Source organism: Meriones unguiculatus, chromosome 20 (genome assembly GCF_030254825.1).
Source record: "Meriones unguiculatus strain TT.TT164.6M chromosome 20, Bangor_MerUng_6.1, whole genome shotgun sequence".
Taxonomy (NCBI): Eukaryota; Metazoa; Chordata; class Mammalia; order Rodentia; family Muridae; genus Meriones; species Meriones unguiculatus.
Window position 1 is genome coordinate 72,953,155 of NC_083367.1, and position 26,992 is coordinate 72,980,146.

Genomic DNA, 26,992 nt, shown 5'->3' on the forward strand with positions numbered 1-26,992 from the left:
CTGTATAAAATAAATATCCACAGTAAGTGCTGGAAGCAGCATTTAGATATGGCTTGATAATGTTTGTTTGTTATCTGGGTTAGTTGGCGTCAGTGACTTAATCCCTTGTAAAACTCTGCTAAAGGTTTCTGTATTCCTCATTGCTTCCCAGTATGATGTTTTCTGTGCTAACCAACAGAAGGGAGAACAAAGCCCTTTGCTAGAGATAGTCATGATCAATCAGACAGACACAGGGATAGGGACAGACTCACAATACTTCCTTCAGGAGGGCTCAGACTCAGAATCATACAACAGATAAACAGGGGAGATGGAAGACACTGGGAGAGTGAAACAGAGTGTTCAAATCTGGATTCTCTTTGTTATGTGACAGCATGGGAAGTGCTTTGATCCCTTACTTTTGTGACACCAGTGCATTGTGGGTGACAGAGTACATTACTATTACTGTGCTTAAACCAGCCTCAATGAATCAAGGTGCTAAAAAAGGGTTTCCTGGAATCTGTCTACTCAAACCTGTCGCCTACATCCTCAGGAGAAAGTCTGATTTTATTGGATTTATGCAGACCTCATAAATGTTACTCATCCTAATGCTAGGTATGGCCACTCAAGGGAGTAAAGCAGGTGAGCAGAGGGACTAACACTCCAGGAGGCTCAGCTGTGAGAGGCACACCGAGGTGGGTCACAATGTGTGCTTGCAAGTGTGTGTGTGTGTGTGTGTGTGTGTGTGTGTGTGTGTGCTGTAAATGTTAGCAGCAGGGTGCTTAAGGACCCAGTGTATGGCTCTCTCTCCATGACCAAGTTTTTCTTATTTATTTCTCAATAATCTCTTCAATTTTATGAAAATTGCTTTAGGAATTAGGTATTACTTCTTGGATTAAACAACCAAATATTATTCTTGTGTAAAATATTTTTGTGAAATGATTAAAATGACTACAGTGAGAAATCTGAACTATGTAAAGTAGAAAGCTATTAAAATTTTTTAGAAGTCAAACATAAAATTATTTTTAAAATCTCACTGAAAGCCAGTAAAGTAGATGATTTTCCCCCTTTTATACTGACTCCTCATCAAGAATGTCACAGGTTTCATAGTTAATAGCATTAATATATATCTTTGGAGTAATGTGTTCATTATTTACAGCAATTATACATACACTTCACTTTAGTCTTCATTACCCTGCATAGACACTAGCTAATATAGCTGTAGTAGGTCTCTGGGGAGTGCAGTATTAATCCTGTCACTAGACGAGACAAAGAGATCAGTACAAGATGAAAGGCCTTGATTCTCTGAGTTTCCATTTGTGAACATTGATTCAGCTGAAATATTGGAGACAAACTTGATTGTGAGTGAAGGAAAAGTAAAAATCTTTACCAGTTTGATTGAAGAGTGTTGCTGGTTGTTTACTTACCTCCAAGGGCTTAACTGAAGCAAGGATCTGAAAACACATAAAAATCACATATGCAGGGCCACTGTTAATGCTGAGGATAACTGCAGGCCTTGCTCCCCCACAGGGAGCATCCAAGAGTGGTTCCTTCCCTCTAGGGAGAGGGAAGCTGTGCTTTCCTGGGGGCTCCCTGTCTTTTTCTGCCTCAGTTGTAATGGGTGCCCTCAATGCCAATATCAGGCAAGTTTGCTGTGCTCCTTCCCACCAGCACAACCTCCCATTCTCCTGGAATTTTGAGTCTCTTTTGAAATATGCAATCACTGCAAAGGAAGGACATCTTTATGTGAGATTTTTCTAATATTTACGTTTATGCTCAAGTCCACATACATGCCAGCTTTTAGACAGTGCAAATCTCTTCCTGGCCTCTGTCCTCTGCCCTCCCCATGCTTACCACCCAAAGAATACTTTACACTCACCTCCAAACCCTCCAGTCTTCCTCTTGGAACCAGGAAAACTCCACTGCCCTCTCATGGCAGTTTATTTTTCAATGTTTCTCTTTAGTTCATCCAGTGGTGGTACAGAGGAAATTAACAGAAACTTGATTTTTATAGTTCTGTTGTAGTCATAAGACAGAATATTAATCCCCTGGAAGTATCATTTGAGGCTTTGTTTTTGCTCTATTTGCAAGTCCATCTTTAAAGCACTGGATCTGGGGCAGGTTGTATGAGTTGGCAGCTCCATCACTCACTAAGTATAAATTTAGAAACTTATGAAAATTGCTTTATTTCTTTGAATCTTAGTTTTATTATCTTTTCTTATCATTTTATACTTTGGGGATGATATTAAAGAAAATACAACTCCTTTTCAGGATGAACATTGTTGGCCTATGATTCCCTAAAGAGATTTGAATCTTATCTTCCTAGATATTTCGCACATCTATGCATTCTTATTTCCTCTTTTGAAATTTCCTTTCAAAAACCCTCCTAGCATTTCTCAGTAGACATCTTGTTAGAATTTTGGAACCAAACCTGCTTCTGGGTTGCCTAGCAACTTATGATGTCATCATATGTCGCCGGCCATGATGACAAGGTGTGGTTACCTTGCCCCTTAAAGGGACCAGCCAGCCATGTGGTCCCCCTCTTGGTGGTCCTTTCTCTCTTGGTCTCTCTTGCTCCTGACCTCTTTTCTCTTGGCCTCTTGGCCTTCGCCCCTTCTCTCTCTTTCCCTCTCTCTCTCTTTCCCCCCATTATGCCCTTCTCTCCCTCCTTCCATCTCCACCTAATAAACCACTTTCATATAGAAGATCTGTTGTATGCCTAATCATCATTATTTAATTTGTCCCATAATATTGCACATCTTCCACTCAATAATTTACAAGCATCCCTCTGGCTGAACCTGGTACAGGTCACCACTCTCTTTCTGCTGTACTGTTGTTCAAACGCAGTTTCTGAGAGCTAGAAGATAAGAATGAAGTACAGAAATAATGACAATAAGCAAACAGTAAGATCATCAAATGTCTTGCCGGGTACTTATGTCTTTTAATCTGCTGCCAGTCTTTTATTTTTATTTTTTTTCAGTCTTCCTTCATACAATGCATCCTGGCTGCAACATCCTCCTCTCTCCACTCCTCCAAGCCTCCCCCCAGTTCCACTGCTCCTCCATTTCCCTCAGAAAAGAGTGCCCCCCACAAGATATCAACCCAACAAAACATAACAAGATGCAAGAAGATTAGGCACAAACTCTTATATCAAGGCTAGATGAGGCAACCCGATAGGAGGAAAAGAGAGACACCCCACTCCGACCGTTAGGAATCCTACAAGAACACCAAGCTACACAACTATAACATATATGCAAAGGAACTAGTTCAGACCCATGCAGACCCCCTATATTTTAGAAGTTAGGAAACAAAAGTAAGGAAAGTGAATTAAAGTGAATTTCTCAACACTGACCAGTTGGTAAAGGGAATATCTAATTTCCTCCTACCTCCTCACCTTATCCTCCCACAGATTGAATAAAGCGTCAGGTAAACACTAAACCACCTGTAACTTTAACTGAGGATACCCCAAAGTTAAGAAGTCCTGGCCTCCAACTTTCCTACTAAGACCACTTTTCACTCAAGTCTAGGCTAAGGAAAATGAGATCTCAAAAATCTCCCAGTTTTGATTCATATATGTATATGTGGTATATACATATATACATATGTATATACATGGTATATACATATATGCAACAGACACATGTAGGTGGTATGCTAGTGTGTGTGTATGTAAATCTCTTTTCATATACTTGAGGCTCTCCATTGAGTCAGATTGGTTAGTCAGTGAGCTCCAGCAGTCTTCCTGTTTGCTGTCCTATCACCAGCACAGGAGTTAGAGGTACATGTCATCACACTCAGCTTTTTACCTGGTGTCAAACTCAAGTCTTCTTGCTTATGCACCAAGCAGTTTATCCACAGATCCACCTTTCCAACTCCTACATCTCCATTATGGAAAAAAGAAAAATAATTTGCTTTTTTGAGACATGTAAAAGCACACTTGTTTCAGGCCTGAGGGAGTTCTTTGTGTGTGACTTTGATGTGAGTCCATTTCCTTTGATCACACTAATTTGTAACTTAATGAAAGTTTGATAGCCAAAGGGAGAGGGACACAGCATCTCTGTTTAGAATATCTTCCCTCTTCCAAGGCTTCAGCATAAGATCACAGTTAGAAGAGGAAAACATTTCATCTTGATCTTGTAGAAGAAAGGGGACCTCAGCAGTCCAACCTTGTTTTTCTTTTATTGTTGTTGTTTTGTTTGTTGCTTTTGTTTTTTAATTACTTATTCACTTTACATCCTGATCATAGCACTGCTCCCTCAGTTCCTACCATTCCCACCCTACTTCCCCACTTCCCCCATGCCCCTCTGTCATTCTTCATCTGGAAGAAGTCTAGGAAAAAGCTATAGTCTTCCAGTTGATGAAAAAAGCGACCCTGGATCAGTGTGGGTGTTCTGTTTCTGTCAGAATGACTAGAGAGCTTTAGGGCAAGGCTCTTTTGCTAGGTAAGGCTCCTGGTCTCAGCAGGAAAGGTGGAAGTTCATTTTCCACTGGGTGTTACAGTTAGTTCACTCTTCTAAAATGAAATTGTTGGAAGCTCAGGTGAGAGAGAGAGTTGGGTGTATCCTATTCTGTCAACTCTTCCTCTGATTCGTCACTATTTCTGCCACTCAATTAGACATCGCTTTCAAACATGGGTGCTTCCATCTACATATTAACTAAAGTAAACTAGTAAGGTAAATCTTCAATATTTGGGATTAATGGCATGTACCACCAGACCTGGATCTAAGCTTTTCTTTGCCTGAATTTGTCTTAAACTTGGATCTGCTTCCCTCTGTCTCCTGGATTAAAAGCGTCTTTGTATTCAAGCTGGATCACACAGACCTAGAGATCTTTGGATGTAATCTATTGCCAGCAGAGCACACAGACCTAGAAGGTCTTTGGATATGATCTCTATATGATCTCTTGCCAGAACAGCCATGTTTCTTATGAATTAGCATTCCTCTATAGAGGATGAACTCAGTCCTGATTCAACTTGATGTGCTGGGGTGGGTTGTTGCTGTTGTTGGATCACTTCTCTGAGGAACAGGGGAGGGGTGTGGGACTCTGCTGGATAAGGTTGAAGTTTGACATTTCAGGCTAGCCTCTGTGTTTGGTCTATAATGGTGAACTCTCTTTTCTTAGTGGGATTCTCTGCCTGATCTGGGAACCACAGGTCAATATAAGGAGCATCATGTAGCCATCAGGGAAGATTACAAGAAAAAAAGGGTTTTTTTTTCCTGATAAGAAAACCTGCTCAGCAAGTACCTGGGGATTCTTGGATATACCTACCCTGTGCTAATAAGATGGCGTGGTGTCTTGACTTTCCACCAATGACCTTCGACTTTACCTGGAGCTCTTCCTCCACCCATAGGATAATTAAGTACTGTTTTTCCTCTCTTATGATAGGACTGTTTGGATACATGCAGATTAAGTATCCCTGGCTCCTGACCGCAGTGAATAAAATACATTCACCTAGAAACCCCTCCCACTGCCCAAGGTTTATAAATCCCTGATTTCACATGATATAAACATGCTGTGTGCTGCCTGATACCATCAGCCTTCCACCATGGCTGCCAGAGATTCATAATTTGTTCTGGGGAAGAGAGAGCTCTCCTCTCTCTGGAGATTTACTGCTGAACTCCCTGGGCTTGGTTGCTCACTATACCTAGAGCCTGCCTGACCACCAAGAGCTCCCTGACTGAAAGCACCCACTGGGCCTGGACCCGCCTTCTGACCAGTTTTGTTTGTCTACCTGCATCCTCTACTGTGCTTCAGCAGCTTAACCAAAGAGTTATAAAACCTTGGTATTGTCATAGCATCTTTGTAGAGGAGAGAGAGAGAGAGAGAGAGAGAGAGAGAGAGAGAGAGAAAGAGAGTTTTACCAGAACAGTAATGGAGAGACAGGTTGCAAAGAGAGAACTCGGGTGAAGACCAAATGAGCCAGAAAATGAGAAGGATCCAGAACATTAGAAAAGATTGTTGGAGTTAGTTTGAGGCCAAGCAGAGAAATTCAGAAGTTTAGAAAGAAAGCAGATTGAATAAATCAGCTGGGAGAGGAGTTTGAGCCAGAACAGCTGGGTTGAACCAGCCAGCCAGAGTTCAGAAAGAACAAGAATGGGTTATTGTTAATAAGAACAAGCTTATTAAGCAGTAAATCTCAGAGGTTAAAAGCATTTTAGGCCTAGATTAGGTTTTACAGAGGCTAGAAGTTTCCAGGACTAGGCCCAGGTTAGCAGAAAGAGGCAGTAAGTCTCCAAGCCAACAATTGAATCAGGATAATAAAGGTTACTTTTAAAATCCTTCTCCCCTGTAGCCTGGTGAAGCAGCTGTGCCAGGGGCAAGCAATCAAAGAGCTGGTAACAGCTGGTACATGTCAGAGACACCTCCCACTCCCCTTACAAGGAGACCCACATGAAGCCTGAGATTCTCATTGGCTATATTTGAGTAGGGAGCCTAAGTCTGGCCTATGCATGATCCTTGGTTGGTGCTTTAGTCTCTGTAAGCCCCTTTGGGCTCTGGTTAGTTGGCTCTGTTGGTCTTCTTGTAGAGCTCTTATTACCTCCAGGTCCTTTTATCCTTTCCCTCCTCCAGCACTCACATACTTTTCCACAAGACTCCCTATGCTTCACCCAATGTTTCACTGTGTGTCTCAGCATCTGTTTTGATTTGTTGCTGGTGGAGCCTTTCAGAGGACAACTGTGCTAGTCTCCTGTCTGTAAGCATAGTAAAATATTGTTAATAGTGTCAGGGGTTGGTTCTCTCCCATGGGATAGGTCTCAGGTTGGGTCAGACATTGGTTGGACATTCCCTCAATCTCTTCTCTATCTTTATCCCTGAACATCTTGTAGGCAGGATAAATTTGGGGTAGAGGTTTTTCCCGAGTGAGGTAATGAAAGACCCAAAAAACACACATGGTATATACTCACTCATAAGTGGATTTTAACCATATAGTACAGGATAAACATACTACAATCCACACATCCAAAGATGATAAGTAACAGGGAGGACCCAAGAGAGGATGCTTAAATCTCACTCAGAAAGGAAAACAGAATAGACCCATAAGTGTTTGAAGAGAGGGAACAAGGTAGGAGAGGGAGCAAAGAGAGAAATGAGGGTGGAGATCAGACCTAGGGAGAGCAGATCAGGAGGACAGAGGGCTTACAGAGAGGAGAGCAACCAGAGGCATCTCTGTGACAGGTTAGAGACCTACACTGGGATAGGCTTCTGGGAGGATATGGAGGTGACTCAAGGTGAAACTTCTAGTAGCAAGGGTCATGAGACTGAAAAGGACACCCTTGTTTCTCTTACTGCCACTTCTTGCAGTAAGAAATTAGACCGTTTCTCTGCAGATGATGTCAGCAGCAGCAAGCACAGAAGTGGGAAACCTGTAGTAACCCTAAAGCTGTGCACTCTTTCAAAGCAACAGCTCTCTTGACAGGGAAAGAAGAAATTTGAAAGCACCATCAGAGCAAAATCAGACAGTAAAGTATCAATAGGTACAGCATGGCCAAGTAGAGGGATGTCAAAGAGATCTTTCAGGGCTATATGAACAGAGTAGACATCATGTTCTTTTCAAAAGTCATGTTCACCACCCCGAAACAAGCTGAGAGTAGCCCATTGGAAAGTCATATTTTCTAACATTCTGAAAATGAATATAAAAGTGTCATTTTTCTTCCTTTCAAAGTATAATAGTACAAGATTTGTATGTGATATGAACTGGAAGCTGAACAATATAAAAAGAAAAGGTTGAAGCGTCTGCTTTGGAATAGCTGTTACTTGAGGGAAACATTCTGGCAGTTGCCCTGGAATAAAATATATTCACTATTTAACATCTGCAGACAATATTTAGATGTGCACACATGCATTTTTGTTGTCTATGGCTCTTCTCCCCTGCCCCTAAATTACAGTAAAGAAAAAAATATCTGCTAAAAAATTATTAATCTTAAAATCCATTCTAAAAATGCCAACAAAATTAAAGTAACACTTGCAAAATTCTTACAATGCTTCATTTATATTAAATATTATATTGCCTTGGGGACATTTTGGTGTCTGCTGTTGATTCTTTCAAAGATAGAAATTAATTGCCTTAGCTTAACACTGATGCTCAAACAGCTGTATTTACTCTAAAATAGCTCAAACAGAAGTTGCCTTATCTTTATTGTCTTCATGCATGTAACAGTCACTTTTTTCTTTAGAAAGAAAACTTCAAAAATAACCTCTAATAAGTTACTGTAAATCTTAGATACAACATTTGCCTAACCCCCTTTGAGGCTGGCACACTATCACCACCTCTGGTGATCCCTTACAGTTAGTACCTCACTGATATGGAGAGATAGAAACTTAAAATTTCCATCTGACTTACTTTTTTATAAGGCTTCACATATATCAACTGTTTTTTTTCTGGACCTGATGGGGGATATTGTTTAATGACAATTCACTTTTTCTCTCCATCCTCTTTCAAATGCAGTCCTCAGAATAGCAGGAAGGGAATTGAAACCTAAAGGCTCTAATCTTCACTGAGTATAATTTTAAAGATTTCCCAGAAGCAGAAAGACACACACAGTATATACTCACTTATAAGTAGATATTAGACATTTAATATAGAATAAACATACTAAAATCGGTACACTTAAAGAAGCTAAGCAAGAAAGGAGGACCCTGGGTAAGGTGATCAGTCCTCACTCAGAAAGACAAATGGGATGGACATTGGAAAAAGGAGAAAACAGGAAACAGAACAGGAGCCTACCACTGAGGGCCTTTGAAAGACTCTACTCAGCAGTGTATCAAATTAGATGCTGAGACTCATAGCCAAACTTTGGGCAGAGTGCAGGGAATCTTATGAAAGGAAGGGAGTTAGTAAGACCTGGAAAGGACAGGAGCTTCACAAGGAGAGCAACAGAAGCAAAATATCTGGGCACAAGGATCTTTGCTGAGGCTGATACTTCAACCAAGGTCCATTCATGGATATAACCCAGAATCCCTGCTCAGATGTAGCCCATGGCAGGTCAGTTTCCAAGTGGGTACCCTAGTAAGGGGAACAGGGACTGTCTCTGACATGAACTCAGTGGCGAGCTCTTTGACTCCCCCACCCCCACCCCAAGGGAGGAGCAGCCTTGCCAGGCCACAGAGGAAAACAATGTAGCCAGTCCTGATGAGATTTGATAAGCTAGGGTCAGATGGAAGGGGAGGAGGACCTCCCCTATCAGTGAACTTGGAGAGGGGCATGGGAAGAGATGAGGGAGGAAGGGTGGAATTGGGAGGGGATGGGAGAGGGGGCTACAGCTGGGATACAAAGTGAATAAACTGTAATTAATGTAAAAATGTAATGAAAAATTCATTAAAAATTTTTGGAGATTTGTCTGAAACTATATACACACAGGAAGGCTCAGCTGACTCCACTGTAAGGGTTGGGTATTAGTATCAATAGAAATATTTAAGGAACTTAATAATTTTGATAACAGAGAGTAGAGAGTAGCTCAGATGAGAAAGCCCGAGACGTGAGTTCAGGGCAAATGACTTTTAGCAATAGAAACTACTAGCTTCTGATTCAGAATTTTTGGTGAGGATCCCAACAAACTCTTTTCTTTCCTTTAAGATATATCCAGGCTCTCCGTAAAGTCTGCTGCCCATGCGCAGCTCTTTTCTGCATCAGTTGGAGAAAAACCTTGAGCGCAGCATGGTTAGTGCAGAAAAGAGAACATTGACTCACTGGGACAGGTGGATCCTGGGGCACTACAGATCATAACCCTGTAGGAAGCCACTGCATTTCTGCGGGTGTGACAAAGAAACTGAAGCTAGCATGCTCAGGCTCAGAGTGCCTCAGCGTGACTTCCAAGGTCAGCTCACTGAGTCTGAGACCCTGAAGAGTCCCTATACCAGGATCCCTCAAATAACAGTTGATAGGGAGAAGGTATGACTTGGTGCCAAAATATGCTCAGTGGTAAAATGAGTGTCACATTTTTCATAACTGATTTTTGTAAAAGAGGCGAAATATTGTTGAGATAAGAACACAAAGGAGCATTTCCCTTGTTACATCTTAAGTATAAGGAAAATCGTCCTTATTCACAAAGACAAATGTGATAGACATCGGAAGCAGAAGACAAGGAAAAGGACAGGAACCTACTACAGATGTCCTCTGAAACTCTACTGATCATGGTATCAAAGCTATGAGACTCATAGCTAAACTTTGGGCAGAGTGCATGCAATTTTATGAAAGAAGGGGAAGATAGAAAGACCTGGAGGAGACAGGAGCTCCAAAAGGAAACCAAGAGAGAGAGAAAAAAAAAAAAAAAACTGAGCCCTGGGTGCCCTGAAGAGAATGATGCCCCAACCAAGGACCTTGCAAGGAGAAGATCTGACTCAGATGTAGCCCATAGACTCAGTCTCCAAGGAGGTTCCCCAGTAAGAGGAGCAGAGTCTGTCTCAGGCATGAACTCAGTGGCAGGCCCTCTTATCACCTCTGCCTAGGGGATGCAGCCTTGCCAGGCCACAGAGGAAGACAATGCCACCAGTTCTGATGAGACCTGATAGGCTAGGGTCAGATAGAAGGGAAGGTCCTCCCCTATCAGTGGACTAAGAGAGGGGCATAAGGGGAGTAGAGGGAGGGAGGGTGAGATTGGGAGGAGATGAGGGAGGGAGCCACAGGAGGGATACAAGTTGAATAAATTGTAATAAATAAGAAGAAGAAGAAGAAGAAAAAGAAAAAAATATTTAAAAAGATGTATGTAGGGGAAAATATAATCAATGATTAGTGATATAGAGCTGATGGTAGTTCATTGTATTATTCTTTTAATTTCTCTTGAATAAAATGTATAAATATATAATTTTTATGCATAAAATATGTGAGTTATATATGATTATAAGTAAAAATATTTATCATTAACCAGGCACTGAGTCTATGCTTATGTCATGTCCATTTGCTTTTCCTCTTCTTATTTCTTCTATTTGTTTGCTTATGTGATCATGATAAAAACCCACTATGATTATTTACATAAGCCTTGGGTCTAGTTATATTACCCATTAAAATAGAGTAGTTTCTAAAGAAGAATAAAGTAGAGAAAGGACAGGAAATTGCCAAGGTGTTAATCACTGCAGCACAGCCAAAGAGAGGGCCATCTCCAAGTACTCACTGTGAAGTTGTCTGCAGTTCAGAGGGTTAAACACAAAAGTTTGGCCAAGGAAAGAAAGAAAGAAAGAAAAAAGAAAGAGAGAGAGAGGAAGGAAGGAAGGAAGGAAGGAAGGAAGGAAGGAAGGAAGGAAGAAAGAAAGAAAGAAAGAAAGAAAGAAAGAAAGAAAGAAAGAAAGAAAGAAAGAAAGAAGTGTTTGTATAATGTTCTTTTGGAATGTATACAATTTACCTTGTTCATTCAAATGCTGATTTCTCTCTCCCACTATCTGGTTTCAATCCGGACATTGTATTGTGATGTGTAGTCTAAACACTACCTATCTCAAATTTGTGTAAACATGCCACCATTTGTTCTCTAAATTGTCAATTAAAACAACCAGCCACATGGCTGAGCAATGGAGAGGATAGGGTGGGACATCCTGGTCCAGAGGGGGAGGAAGAGGAAGGAAGAAGAGGGAGAGAAAAGGAGAAGAATCTGCAGGAGAGGTCTTGGAACCAACCACGTGGAGAAATGAACTGACCTAAGACATGACTAAAAGCAAGTATAATGGGTGAAATCTGAATGGTAGGAAACTATGCAGGGTTGGAGGTTTAAGATGGAGTAACTATTACCCAGCATTGTGCTCTAGGTTAATTAAATACATCCTAGTCTCTGTGTGGTGATTTGGTTATACAGCTGTTTAGGAATAACTGCTGCTTAACTAAAATATATATCAATACTAAATATTAATGAGAAATACAACAAAGAAGGAAAGAAAGAAAGAAGGAAGGAAGGAAAGAAAGAAAGAAAGAAAGAAAGAAAGAAAGAAAGAAAGAAAGAAAGAAAGGTGAAAGAAGGAAACAAAACCCTGCAGAATACTATGTCATTTTTCAAATATAAAAACAGACTAAGTACTTATTTCAGGATGGAACTTAGTAATCCAAAGCCAAGATTTTCTTCCTTAGAGTCTCTCCTCATGGTAAGATGCTTGTGTGTGTGTGTGGAAAGAGCATCTCGTGGATATCGCCTTGGAGCCTGAATCATGTGCAGTTAGTAGTGCCTCCTAAAAGCTCCGTCTGTCAGTGCTGCTACTCAGCATAGGAGCTAGTGACTGCCTTTATTTTTAGGATAAAACTCTATAGGGTCTCGGGTTATCTGTTCTTTAGTGTCCCTAAAGTTGGGATGGCAATAAGAAGGATAAGGAGGAATTTGTTGTCTATTGTCCCTGCAGGCTGTGATTCCTTTCTATTCTCTTGGTAACTTTCTAAAATGAACCCTTTTATGATTCTGTCTCTAATTCTCAAGCACTCTCCTGGTAGAGAGCAGGAAGTACCAAATTATTTATCATCACAACTTGTTATGTGTGAGAAAAATTCATGGAAAGCTATTTTCTAAAGCCGTGCAATGAAACTCAATTTATCCATCAAGTTTTGTTTGGCTCTATGTATATAAAACTCTTTGTGATATATGGGAAGATATGAGAAAGAAAGGAGCATTGCACATACTTTTTTCCATCTATATATTAAGAATAGTCTAAGAAGTTATATAAAAGGTAGATATATAAAAGATATATAAAAAAATATATATACTACAAGCTCCATCTATGAATGTGATTATTATCACTATTTTATTTATCAAAGGTACCATCATCTTTTTTATCCTCTGTGTTTGTGACTGTGCATTTATAAGGGATCAAGAAGAAAAAATTAATTGTTCCTATCTGGGAATAAACAAACTACTCTGTAGGTATGCTAGCTAGTTTTTATGACAACTTGATACAAGCTAGAGTCATCTAAGAGGAGGGAACCTCAGTTAAGAGGGGAGGAGGAGTAGTGGACTCGGGTCCAGGGGTCAGGGGAAGGGGGAGAAGTAGGGAGGATGAGGCTGGGAGGAGATGAGGGAGGGGGCTATACTTGAGATACAAAATGAATGAATTGTTAAAAATAGTTAAGAAAAATAAATTGTTTATATTTATAAGATTGAGCTTCAGGCAGCCTATAGGGCATTTTCTTAATTAGTGATTGATGTGGGAAGAAACTAGCACATTGTGGGTGGTGCCATCCCTGGCTGGTGGTCCTGAATGGTACAAAAAAGCAGGCTAATCAAGCCATGAGGAACATGCCAGTAAGCAGAATCTTTCCATGGTCTCTGCATCAATCAGCTTCTGTCTCCTGCTCCTGCCCTGACTTCCTTAAATAATGAACTGTGATATGGAAGTGTAAGCAAAGTAAACCCTCTCCTTTTTTGGTCACAGTATTTTATCACAGCAATAGAAACTCTCACTAAAAACTAAGAAAATCTTGAGTGACAGCAATCATGCTGGAAATTTCAAGACATGACTGAAGAAGAAAGGACAGTTGTGTTTAAATAGAAAAATATGCTAAATGTGCTAAATATGAGAGAGAAAATGACAAAATTTTCTTATTGCAACTATAGTAATTTTTTTTTATATTTTCTTAAATATTACTGAAACATGGAAGTCCGGAAGAAATCAAACATGGAAAGATAGAAACTCCAGGATCAGGAAAGCAAAATAGCTTTGGTCTTATATTGTAATTGGATTTGGGAAGCAATCAAAACATACTAAGATTTTAAGGAAGGAAATATTGTGGCAAAGTGATACTTAGAAAGATGATCGTTTCAAGTATTGTGAATAGATTGTGGATAATTGGAAACAGAAGAGGAAGAGGTAAAGCAAACTCAGGGAAGTAAAGATCTTTGGAACTTTTACAACTCTGAGAGTGGGTGTTCTGAGAACACAGCTGGACATGCGCTGTAGAAGGAAGGCTATGGGAACAAAAAGATATGAAAGGTCAGAAAAGATGCCCACTGAGCATTTGGGAAGAAAGCTGCTTTTTTGTGTTTGTACCTGACATGCATTTGATGACACTGGAAACAAGCAGGAAGAGCACTGAACACTGTCCCCCAAATTCCTGTCCCTCTCAGTTGCCATCCTTTCAGTCATCTTTGAGAGAAAGCTGATCCCTGGCTTTTTTCCTCTAGTTTTTCTTTCTTCCTGGACTTGCTAAGAAATGATTTTCACCTACCTTATATCTACCAGAGTTCCAAGTGCCTACTCTTAGCCTATCATCTAGGATATGAGAGATGTCATGCCTGCATGATTGACAGTTTGCTGGGATTGTGCCCCAGATATTGTAGTTGTTTTGTCTTAGAAGACTTTGAAAGACAACCCATTTTAAAGGTCTATCATCTCACTTACACATTCATTGTTAGTCTCTCATGCTTTTCTTCCAATGCAAAGCGTGAGTCTCCTACAATGTTTTCTCTTAACTCAAGTGTGTAGCACAATCATGTATTTGTACACAGAAAAGGTGCCCAGGTTGTTCTGCTTTTTAGAGCAACTGTTTCTGCACAGCCCCCTCTCTGCAATGATTGTCTTTCTGTTTCAAGAGAGAGAAAACCTATCAGAAGACAACGTTGGCTCTCCTGGAACAGGAGTGGTATGTGGCCATAAGCAGTTGATATGGGTGTTGGAAACAGATCTCTGGTCTACTGGAAAGCCAACAAGAACACTTAATATTGAGACATCTCTCCAGCCCCTTCCCAGTGGTACTATCATCCTTGATGCTAAGTGTCTTGGGTCATTTAAGTTGTTCTTGTTACCCAAACTAGAAGAATACTCAATATTCCAATAAGATACCTTATGCCATTATGTCACATATTCACCAGAAAGATGGCTATTTGACTTATATATAAGTCATTGTTGACCTGGTTGGTGGAAAAATTATGTGGCATTCAGTACATATATAGATCTTTGAAAGCTCAAGACATCCATTTTGTCTTATAACCATTAACTAGCGTCCATATTTCTTATGAAACTTTGGGGTCACTGACCTCTTGTGGAGCCAAAAATAACTCCTCAAGATTTAAGAAGTGTGGATGAAAGCTCATATCTTGCAGTGTCTTGCCCTCATGCTATTTGCTCTCCTTTACTATCACAGTCAGGTTTTAGTTTTCAAAGGTAACTGGTACAAGCGAATTAGCAAGGCACTTGTCTTAGTTTCTTTTGTCACTTGTGACCAAATATCTGACAGAAACAAGGAAAGAAAGATTTATTTGCCTCACAGTGGCAGAGGACACATCCATTTCAGAGAAAGAATGGGGGTAGCTCCCATTTATGGTGGTACAGCTGTCCTGTTCAGCTCCCTCACATCTTGTAGATCAGGAAGCATGGAGCTAGACCAGAATTAGAGATGGAATAAAAGTCAAGGCCAAACTCTGGCTGTGTATGTCCCATTCCCCAAAATTCCACAGACTCCCCAAACAGTGTCACCATCTGGTGACCACACTGAAAAACCATGTGTGCTTGTGGGCCACATTTCAAACTCAATCCATGCATGGCTTTACTGGGCTGACTAGTTGTGACACAACAGCATACCCATAGTTGGCTGGGTTACTTAGGGATCCACCTACCTCCTCAAAAGGTCGTGCTGGGGCTCCTCTCCTTAACAGCAGGCAATAGTAGGCTGTACATTTCAGCATGAAGAGGTCTTCAAGAATGGCAAGCCCCATGCCATGCAGTGTATACCCAACTCACCTCCATCCCAGCTCAGATGTGTGCTCTTGAACAAAGAACCCACCTTAGACTCAGCTACTTCTCTTCCTTAATTTGTATTTTTCTTCCACAGAAGGTGTCTCATCTCTCAGTTAAGTTACATAAATCCTACTCATTCTTAGAACATAATTGAAGCTGTCCAATAAGTCTTTCATTCTTACCTCACTGGAAAACAATTGTTCTGTTTGATGGGATTTACCCAGGCCCTTATAATTTGTGTATCTTGTATATAGAGTCACTTATTGGTACTGCCTGCTACCATGTCTGAGTCTCAACTTCCTAGCTGCACTGATAGTTATTTCAGGCTCTAATAACACATACTTAATAAAGGTCTGCCAGTTGTAAACTTGGTGAATCCTCTGAGTTCCTGGTTATCTCTTATAAGTCAGCGCCTTACTCCCCTGCACTACTAGGATAACTGAAGCTACTGAGGCTAGCTTAAGCCTCATGTATTAACCTACGGGAAAGAGAACAGCACATACAAAGAAAGAGAGATCGGAGGAGACACTGACATGGAGGGACAGTGACCTTTGTGGCTTCATTTTAGAGTAGCAGGGATTTCAAAATTCCAGAGTCTAACCATTTCCAAGAAAAATTACCAAAGGCAATAGAGATGGATAAGTGAGTTATGAGGATTTTCCACTGAGATTTTGTCAGTGTGCAAACAAATATAAAAGTTTCGTAAACTGGAGAATTAGTCTACTATCTCCAGTGGAACCAAAGGCTTTAACAGTTTGATCTTTAGAATACAGTCTCTTTCCAACTACATTCGATTATGGATGCACGTTTCATAATAGCCTTGTAGTGAGAGTTAGAATCTTATCAGAACTGACAGGAGGTTCTCATCTCAGCAGAAAAATAGTGTAACTGGGGACCTGGATGAGGGAGACTCCTCCAGGAAGGGAAGCTGCTGGGAGCCATGAACAGTTACCCAGGGTAGCCCAGGGAGGGCCTGTCAGGCACAGTAGTTACATGGTTGAGTTCACCAACAATCAAAGATTAAATAACTCATGCATGGCAGATGCATAGATGCTATTTGGGAAGCCTGTCAACCAAAAGAAGTAGCTAAAAATACAGACTTTCTATCAGAAAAAAAAAAATTCAGGAAAAAAATGATTTAAGAAAAGGGTACTGTGAGTAAAAAAGGTTAACTTTAATATATTCTATTCTTTTTCTCAAGATCCCATGTAAGGAAATAGTCTTTAAGACAATGAAGCTGGTTTGGAAACACACCAAAATCGGCAATCACAAACAAAAAGTAACGTTTTGAGCTGAAAAAGGAGTCTTGTGGTAGTGGCAGAAAAAGTATAAAAAGATAAATGACTTTCCTATTGTAGACAATGAGTCAGCATGAGCTCAGGTTTTGAAATATAGATTTCTTGGCACTCACTGTAGGAAAATGCTTTTGATCTCTAACTTCTGTAAAAATGGAGGAAATAATCACTGCTGAAGATTTGGGGCCTTTCCCTGAAGACACATGACACTCTTCATGTTGAAATTACTTTAAAAAGGAGTGCTTTGGGTATTTACTTCTTTTTCTATGTCTTTTTGCCTTTTCTTTCTTGAATTATTTTAATTTTTCTCTTCCTGAGTTTAGATAACACCCGAGCACAATATAAATTAAATCTATATCATTCCATCTCATTATCTCCATTTTACTTGTTAAAGCAACATGCCCTTATTCTCTTCTGCATCACTCTTAAAGCTAGCTGATGCACTTAGCACATGTGCAAAAAGAATTATATTTTGTATATTATCCTTTATGTCTGTTTTGTAATTAAACTTCTCTTGACAACTTTTATGCATTTGTCTGCCTTATCTTTCTCCTTTCATGGGTTCCAAGTATTGACCTTGGATGGCCTTTAGGAGCAAGCATTTTCACTCACTGTTTTAATTTTTTGCCATTATTGTTAGTGTGTGTGAGTGTGGATACACATAGGTCGTGTTGCCTGTGAAAGTCAGAGGACAATATTCATGAGTCAGCTTCTCTCCTCTTGCTGTGTTGAGGGAGGATCTTCAAGCATCCAGGCTGCACTACTGTGTCTGTTCTCTGTCTCACTGCGCGAGGGCGGGGCTTACGGAAGCACACTGCTGTGTCCAGTGTTTGGCATGGGTTCCAAGTATTGACCTTGGATGGCCTTTAGGAGCAAGCATTTTCACTCACTGTTTTATCTCACCAGCCTCACCTGGTGTTTCTTAAGTGCTATACATTTCATTCAAGTTGTAAAAATAAACGTTTTACAATCTGTGCATCCTGGTGCATATTTTCATTTTTTCTATTTCTTTTTATCAGCAGTGACACACCAAATAGTAATCTCTATTCAAAAGTATTTTTCTCTACTCTGAACGTACTGACAAAATCACCTCCTAGAGCTGGACCTTTCAGAGCTAGCCTGGTTTGGTACATCTAAAATGTTAATGAAGTGGTCAGTTTGCTTCTTACAGAACTTCTATGAACTTATGAGTTTCAGTAATGGAATGATCACTTGCCCAAGCCCTGGTGAATGAGAATGTTAACATTTTTATTTCAGGGTTACGTGTGTGTGTGTGTGTGTGTGTGTGTGTGTGTGTGTGTGCGTGCGCATGCGTGCATGCATGTGCAAGTGGGTGCACATACATGTGTTTGGAGGTCAAAGGTCAGTGTCAGAATCTTCCTTAGTGTCTCTATACCTTTCCTCTTGAGATAGGATCTCCATTGAACTCATTAATTATTCACTAATCAGGCTAAATTCACTAGCCAGCATGCCCCAGGGATCCTCTTGTTTCTACCTCAGCAGGGCACACTGCTCTGCCAAGAGCTTGTTTGTTTGCTTGCTTTATGTGGGCACTGGGTTTGGGACCTGGGTTGTCACACTTACATGGCCAGCACTTGAGCAACTGAGTCTCTTCCACCCTCTCTGCCAGTTTTATCCATGAGAAAATATCTCAACATCTAGTTTAAATTTTTCATACTTTGAAGAAGAACAAACATCTTATTGTATTTTAAAAGAAGACTTTTATGTCTTTTCTTGATTGGCAAGCACAATTTTCTGAAAGTTATTCTTTAACTCTTTATGTAAGGACTCTAACTCAGTAATAGTTTGAAAACCAGCTTTGAAAGTGGCTTCATGATTTATAATTTAGTGGCAACTGATTGTCCACACTGGCTTCTTTCAGCCTTCTCTTATCTCCTTCATTTTCCTCAGCTAAGTGAAAGATGTGTGAGTGTGTGTGTATGTTTGCATGTATGTACATATATGCATATGTGTGTGTGCATGTGTATGTACATTCTAGCATGTGTGTGTATGTATGTGTGTGTTTGGGTGGGGGGCGAGCATGTGAGTGAGCATTCACATAGGCAAGTCATCCTGAGAAATGGGTTATCATCACAGCGGCTTTTAATCAGGATTCTATCAACAAGCCCACATATCTGTCCCTTCATTATCTGTTTAAGTGTCAGAATTTTCTTGAGTCTAGCCTATCTGTACTAGGCTAATCTGAACTGATTAGTGACTAGATTGACATCAAGGAAATATCAGAATAAAGGTAAAGATTCTCTTTTTTTCTGTTCCTTTAAAATGGACTGTTTTAAAAAAAATCCCTTGTGATGAACACCTTTTAAATTTTCTTTTGTGGTTTCAATTTACCATCAAATCCAATTTTCCTAATTTTTCCTAGAGATTCTTGCACGTTCTCAGGAATAGAAGCGAGATAAGCTATTTGCATATTTTAGGAAGATCTGAGAACAGTGTAGGAAGTCTGGTGCCAAAGGAGGAAGTTTTAACAGGAAAGCAGACTTGCTTATCTTTACACACATTGGGCTGTACCATTAATGAAAATGCTCTTCGTGAGACCTTTCAGTGAGTGGTGGGTGCCATCCCATTGTCTGTGGAGAAAGCTACATTTGAACAGCCTGTTTCTCTAACCTTGTTTTCATAAAAACACCAATAGGGACTGACAGTGTGTATCTGGCAACACTCCATTCTGTCACATGACTTGACATGACAGGCCAGAGTTGAGCAAAGGGACTGTGCCAGTCTCTGTTGTCAGTTTTATTGACAGAAAAAATGAGTCATTAGAAAAGGCCATCTGAATTACAGACCTAATTTACTTCCTGTGTATTAACCAGCAATTCAATCAAGCCCAAGATAATTTTCAAGGTCCTGAAGCAGCTGAGTGCAACTGGTCTGAGGTCTGTTCAGCTTCATCATGAGACATGTACGTATTTCTGTCTGTGTCAGCAGACTTAAAACAATTTTAAGCCTAGTGCAAGATGGTGATATAAAATTTCAAAATGGTCTCACTCCTTTGTCTAGAATTCTGGAAGTACAAATAACTGAGGGCTGCATATTTTCTGATTTGATGATTTAGTTTTATGCTTTATTTCATTTGGTTGGTTAACTTCTGATACTACTGTGGGGAAAGATTTGTTTACAAAGGTCACTTGTTGACTGAAACCATTGTTATCACAACGACCTCCATTAAAACACCATTAAATATGAAAATAATTAGAAGAAATTTAACAAGATGGGAAATTTATTAAGATATTAGATATTGCAGCTTTATATCTTTTGTTCAGTCAGAATGTATCTTAATAATATATTTAGGCCTGACAGCTAAAGTCAAATTGAGATGAAGAAGAAATAGTCTATGATCTTGACTTTCAGTAGTATACTTTTATATGAAAATATTTCTTAAACATGAGGAACCACTCTGTGATCATTTCTTCTCTGAGTTTGTGGCACATACAAAAAATCAAGTCAACATTATCTCCTTCTATACTAGGTACACAAACGGAATATGACAAAGAAGGTTGGCGATTTTTTTGGCCAAGTATATGATTAAAAATAGTATGTTTAGTTTTTCATTATAATAACTACTTATAACAAACCCAGAAAATATAGTAGAATATGATTAATATAGGCTAATTTGAAATGAAAATATATGATGTAAAATAATGACTATAGGAAAAGCTATAGCAAGTACATTGAAGAAAGTTCCAGACTGTATGAAAAAATAAACAAAACCTAATAACCTTTTCTGAGAGTCACATGAATGATTATAATAAATGCTTTCCAAATTGGAAAACAAAATACAATGTAAATGCTAATGCTACTGAGAAATTATGCTCATATGTAATGCAAACCCTTAGAAACATTTGAACTGTTTAGAAAATTTCCAGCCTTCATCGGAAAGTATAATCTTGTAAGATTTGCCATTTTGGAAAGAAAATCATTGATGGAACTTGCATTACTAAAAATTAAAGCATGTTAGATAGTTACAAGCACAAAATGTAGTGACTTGGGTGAATGAAACAGTAGACACACTAGGAAAAGAGACCATTATAGCCCGTTCAGCATACACTAAAAATGGCATCTCAAATGGGCTTCAGGCTAGTGGGAGGAAATGAACTGGTTCAACAGCTTGAATGACTGGCTGTGTTTTCAAAGTCCTTGCTTATGTCCAAAGTGGCAATGCATGTGCTCTGCTGGGCCTGGGTATGAGACCAATGGTCCTCTGAGCTTCTGGAACCTTGGGAAGCTTTCTGTGGACAACCTCATTGATTTACTCTACAACAGCATAAAGCAAATCTTTTCCTTTTTCTTTTCTTTTCTTTTCTTTTCTTTTCTTTTCTTTTCTTTTCTTTTCTTTCTTTCTTTCTTTCTTTCTTCCTTCCTTCCTTCCTTCCTTCCTGTCTATCTTCATTCCTTTCATTTTAATATACAAATCACTTTACTATAATGAACTAACAAATAAAAACTTCGCACAGCTTGATTAACATGGCCATTCAAACAAGCAGTTGCCTAGTTCCACACTCTGTAACCTCGGTGAACCTGTACACAGTTAGAATGGGCATTCTGAAGCTGTAGAGTTTCAGTTAGAGTTTTATAGGTTCACCATGAATTACATTTTTTTCTTTATCTATCCTACCACAAAAAAAGAAAAAAGTAAAAGTTAAAAAATTGGAAGAACAATCATCTTTATATTCTTTCATGACTTGTGTCCTTTGTCTGCTTTCTGTCCTTCCCAGTCAGCTCATAATATAATTCTTTGTTCTTTCCAAATACTATACGATACCCACATGTACATTTGTTTACTACATATGTACATGTAAAAGTGAACCTTTCTTATGTGCCTTCTGGTGCAAAATGTGCTAAGAAGTGCTTTTTTTCTATATACCAAAAGACACTGAAATGGATTTTAAAATTAAAGGTAAATAAAATGTAAATTAAAAAAAACTACCATGAAATATGATCAAAGGCCTTGGTTCCAGGAACTTCATTAAGACAAAAGTATCCAAATATGTGAGCCTATGGGGGACATGTCATATTCAAAACACAATGATGGTTTTGGATGGGTGTGGATATATATTCTCTACAGTTTGTTCAACGATGCCAACATTATTGGTGACAACAGCCACCCCCATGGACTAGATTTAAGAGTTGTATCAGTGGGTAGACAGCAAGCTGTGAGCCATCTTAGCAGCAACGACTTTCCAGTTCCTCTTACTCTTATTTTTTCCATAGTCAAGTGACTTAGCTATCAGGATCCCTTTTGGTATCAGGCCTGACTTGCACCACAGGCAGCTGCACTAGAACACAGGTGCTGAGACACAGTGGAAATAGCTTTCTGCATAAGTGTCTTGTTGAACTGCTGTTTATGTGTGACTTGGGTACATGTCCACTCTCTTAGGCACAGTAGGGCATTAGCTCTCCCCTCAGAGTAATTCCTAGTAACTCAGGCTCAGGAAGCAGAAATGCAACTGTGGCTGATTCCGGTGGGCAGAATGCACCCCTGACAAAGAGCCAGGAAGGAAGGGTGTCCTTGAGGTTAAGTCCTTCCAAACCAGGGAGGGGCTGCAATCAGGTTGAGAGTCAACAGAGCACTTTGTCAACTCAGACAACAGAAGAGAGGGTGCTGTGCCATGACAACTCTTAACATTGAACTAGTGGAGACAGGTAAAGAGCTCAGTTCTGTGCCAATGCAGTGGCACCCAGGAACTGGGACTAGTGTGGTGCCTCTATGGCATGTGCTCTGTGTACCAGGAAACAGTGAAGTGTTGGCTTCTTTAGTCAGACGGTGGTTATCTCAGGAGCAGGAGCTCATGTGTTACTGATGTAGGGAAGAAGTATGTTATTATTGTTTGGCTCAGAGGGTAAGCCAAGTTTACAGTTCTTTTGGATACCACAAAATGTAGATTGTATACACACAAAATGTAGATTGGGGCACCTGAATCATGACTGTTCTCCTGGACCAACGCTCTGATTCCCTAGGACTGAACTACTTGAGAAAGGTGGGGAGAGTGTGTGTTTGTTACTCAAGATTGAACATAGTGCTCCATGCATGCTAGGCAAGGCCTCCAACACTTAAGATAGATTCATAGCCCAAAACTACTAGGTTAATTCAGTTATCAAAGGAATGGGATGCTTTAGTAGCTCAGATGTGTTTTCTTCTCTGGTCAGAACATCTCTCAGAGGGTAGAATACAACTGAGTGTGTCTGTCCTATTGAGTACAGCTCCTATTTTATGGGATCACAATACTGGCTTGGCTCAAGCATTAAGGGAATGTGGATGTTCTGTCAACTCAGGTGTCACTTTCCCTCTGTGCCTGCACACCTCTCCTAGAGAGACAGGGGAGCATTTGGGGTCAGGTGCTGATGTTATGACTGTTCTGATAGGCCTAGGCTCTGGAGTAGCAATGCTCCATGAAACTCAGGCAGATCTCTAAACTGAGCTCAGGGCCTGGAAGGGCTGTAGTAACAAAGGGCACCAGGAGTCCACAGTGATAACAGGGGTTGCTTACCTTTTCCTTCACACTGTAAAGTCTGTTCAAGTTGGGAGCTGATTGACCAGTTGGTAGTGGAAGAATGTTGTGTTGTTTCCTTTGCTGTGTGACCATCTTGAGTCTCCAGGCTTCACACTGTATGGTGGTGCTCCAGTGCTGTCCTTTATCACCAGCTGTGTGCCCATTGTTTCCATTGTGCTTGTAGGAACAATAAGCATTGGATACCTGGTAGACCACAGTGCTGACATACTTCTGAGTGCATATTCTTCCTTAACTTTTTAAGACCTGAAGGCAAAGAACGCATGGAAGAGAGAAGGGTTGTGTGGGTATCCGGTAAGGATTTTATATATTCCTTATAACTCAGGGTATTCGGTTGAATAAACTGATAAAGGCTGCTGTGTTATTGCTAGGGAAACCCTGGTGACTTGCAAGTCATTTAATTTGGAGATCTTCCCCTGTGAGCAAGTGACTGACATCTATCTACAATACACATATAGCAGGCCTTCCTGACAAAACTCTAAGGCTGGTCTTAATGGATCATAGGAAGTGTTTCACAGCATGAGTCACTGCTGTTTCGAAGCAACATCAACTTGGTCATAATATGTTTCTATGGTTTCCACACTTATCACTCTCTGCCTTGACAATGAGCACCAATAAAACATGACCTGAATGGGTTATAGAAGAGAAGAATCCAAAGAACACCCATTTTATAGTTTCCTTTCTAGTAAAACACTATACTGACTCCTTTTGCTAAGGCTATCCTAAAATGTATTGCTTGGTGCAGTATGAGGTAATTGGCTTTCAGTGTCTCAGGAGGTTTCTTTGCAGCAACAGGATCGATATTGTGAGCCTTCTCTGTGATACCAAAAGCAAAGAAAATTTGCATGGAGTCAGGGAGTAAGGAAGCAAACACATCAACAACTTCTTGAGTGTGGCATAAGCAAAAATGCTGCCAATACTTGTGATGCAAGAGATTGACAAAAAAAACAAAAAACAAAACAAAGAAACAATAAAAAACCTTGCATCTCAAGTGTATCAGGAACAGATGGTGCTGCCACTGATGAAAATCAATCCAAAATGATAAAAATCAATTGCAATGCAAGAGATCCTTTCTTGGAGTTGCTGAGAAACTGGATGAACTTGAATTTTGGCTGACCAGGGCTAAGAAAGAAATGGGTAGTTGTTCCTATTGTACAGGCTTAAAGGCAGTTGCACAGTTACACTGGAATCTTTTAGTGGAGATACTAGTCAGATCTTCTTCTGTGCCATGCTGCATGCCTGACCTTATCCTTGTTAGGATTTCCCAGTGTCCCCTTCTGCTTCATATAAAATGCACGATGACTGGAAAGAAGGGGCCCACTCCCTGCAGTACCTCATTGTAATCCACACCCTGTCAGCATGGGCATCTCTACTACTGTCCCTTTCTCACACATTTCACAACAAGCCTGTTCTTCCTGGATTCCCTTGCTGGGTGAGGAAGTGAGAACTTCACCAGTGGACTCTTTGGTGCCTGTCCTAGAAGGGGAAAGTAACATAGTTCTGTTGTCTTGAAAGAGTTTTCATCTTGAGCCTTTTTCAAAACAGTGAGATAACAAGCAGGGGCTCCAGTTTCCCCAGGGGCAGCACAACCTGACAGCAGACATCTTGTTGCCTGGGCTTTTACTGCTGATGAGGTCTGAATCATGCAGGAAAAAACATCCCTGGCAACAAGCCATAAGGACCTGTTTTCTTCTAAAGCATTGGCAACTTCTGGTTTTGTTCAGATTTTTCTCTCTTGTAAAATTTGTATTAACTTATGTTGCATCTCATTCACAATCTCTTCACCTATAAAATGGGAATAGTAATTAATAATAATACCCTCAACATGCTGGCTGTGAAATTTATATAAGACAGTACATCTGATGGTGTGTCATACCATAAAAATTTAGTAAATCATGTCTGGGTTACGATTTTAGGTAATCATGATACTTTAATCACTATGGATTTTCTATGTGCGTCTCTATGCATTTCTGTGGCCTTTATTTAGGGGGGGGAACCTTCAAAAAGTAACTTTACTTCCCCAGGGTCCATTAAAATGTCTAGTCGAATAATAAGAACTTTTGTTTTTAGCCACACAGAACTGCTCAGAAGTAGATGGATGCCAGGACAGATGACACTAGATTTAATGGTTTCAAGTAGGAAATTACACCCACTTGAAGCAAGTCTCAAAAATACATCTGCCAGATAAATCCAAAGACAATCTGAAATCAAGCAAACTGTGCAGTTAAATTGTTTCTGGGACCTTGAATCTGTTTTCATTAAGTTTTTTAAATCAATTATTTATTAAGCTAGATATGTGAAGTGCTATGTGCTAGTTGCATTGGGACCTTATAAAATGTGTAAGATCCAATCTGATCTCTGAGAGCATATTACTCTAAGAAAAATATTACATACAAAAACAATCACAACAAAAGCAAGAACAAAAACTACTATAAGAATTACGTGAGTGTGGGGATAGGGATATTTACTGTTTTTTTTCTATGTATTTTGAAGAGGTGCTTCTTGCCCTTGGTGAAGGAAAGATCAGGACCTTCAGCCACTTTGAAGTTGACTTCCTGAGCCTACTTTAGAGATGGTGCATCTACTTACATAAGAATATCTGGGGTTGCATGTAAGCAACAGACAGGGGGCTCTACTGGACATTTGGAGTCAGGAGATGGAAAGAGCTCCTGAAATCATATTGTATCTGTAGTTAAAACAAAAACAGAAAGTGGGGCTGGGCTGTGAAACCCCACAAGGTCCTGATTAATCTACCTCCACCAGCAACTGTCTCCTAAAGTTTCCATACCCTTTCCAAGCAGCTCCACCAGCTGGTGACCAAGTGTTCAGACACAGGGGTGTGTAGGGGAATTTCACATTCAAACCACAGCAGCTAAGGTACTACTATTTTTGGGTGAGTTGGTAACGAGGCTCCAAAACAAAGTTATGCTGGCTGTTTTCTTAAAAATTAATAGGAACACTCAAATAATCGAGATGGGATGGCATAAAAGAGACATGATCTTTTTGTTGCTGTTGTTTGTTTTGTTTTATTTTCTGTTTTGTTTCTTTTTTTGTTTTTCAAGACAGGGGCTCTGTGTAGCCCTGGCTGTCCTAGAACTTACTCTGTAGACCAGGGCTGGAACTCATAGAGATCCCCCTGCCTCTGCCTCCTGAGTGCTAGGACTAAAGGCGTGCTCCACCACTATCGGACACCATATTTTAAAAACTACAGTCAAGAATTAAAGTGGCTTGTGCTGTATTTTTGTAAAAAATATTAACTCAATTAATATGTAGGTAATCGTGTTCTGAGATTTAATTCTGTATTTGGGCTTATTGATTTTAAAAATGTGAATATGTGCTAATCTGAAGTGAACAGGCATGGGGAGAATATTATAACAGCAGTAATTAAAAAAATTTAAACAATCTCCAGGGAACCACCTTTAGAAGAGGATAGTCTTTTCTATAAGGTATTGGCCTATTTTAAAGAAGACTATATACACCCATGTTCCTAGAGTTTCCCCAGTGCATTCACATGCCACCATATGAAAAGCAGAACTTTATTCTCTTCCTAGG

General features: G+C 39.9%; 1 long non-coding RNA gene across 1 annotated transcript in view; it reads left to right on the forward strand.

Annotated features, from left to right (window-relative positions):
- The first annotated feature begins 19,746 nt into the window (after nt 1-19,746).
- Nucleotides 19,747-26,992, forward strand: part of LOC132649462 (uncharacterized) — a 41,740-nt gene continuing 34,494 nt past the window's right edge. The window contains exon 1 of the long non-coding RNA XR_009587905.1: nt 19,747-19,833. This is a non-coding gene — a long non-coding RNA (uncharacterized LOC132649462). The remainder of the gene's footprint in view (nt 19,834-26,992) is intronic.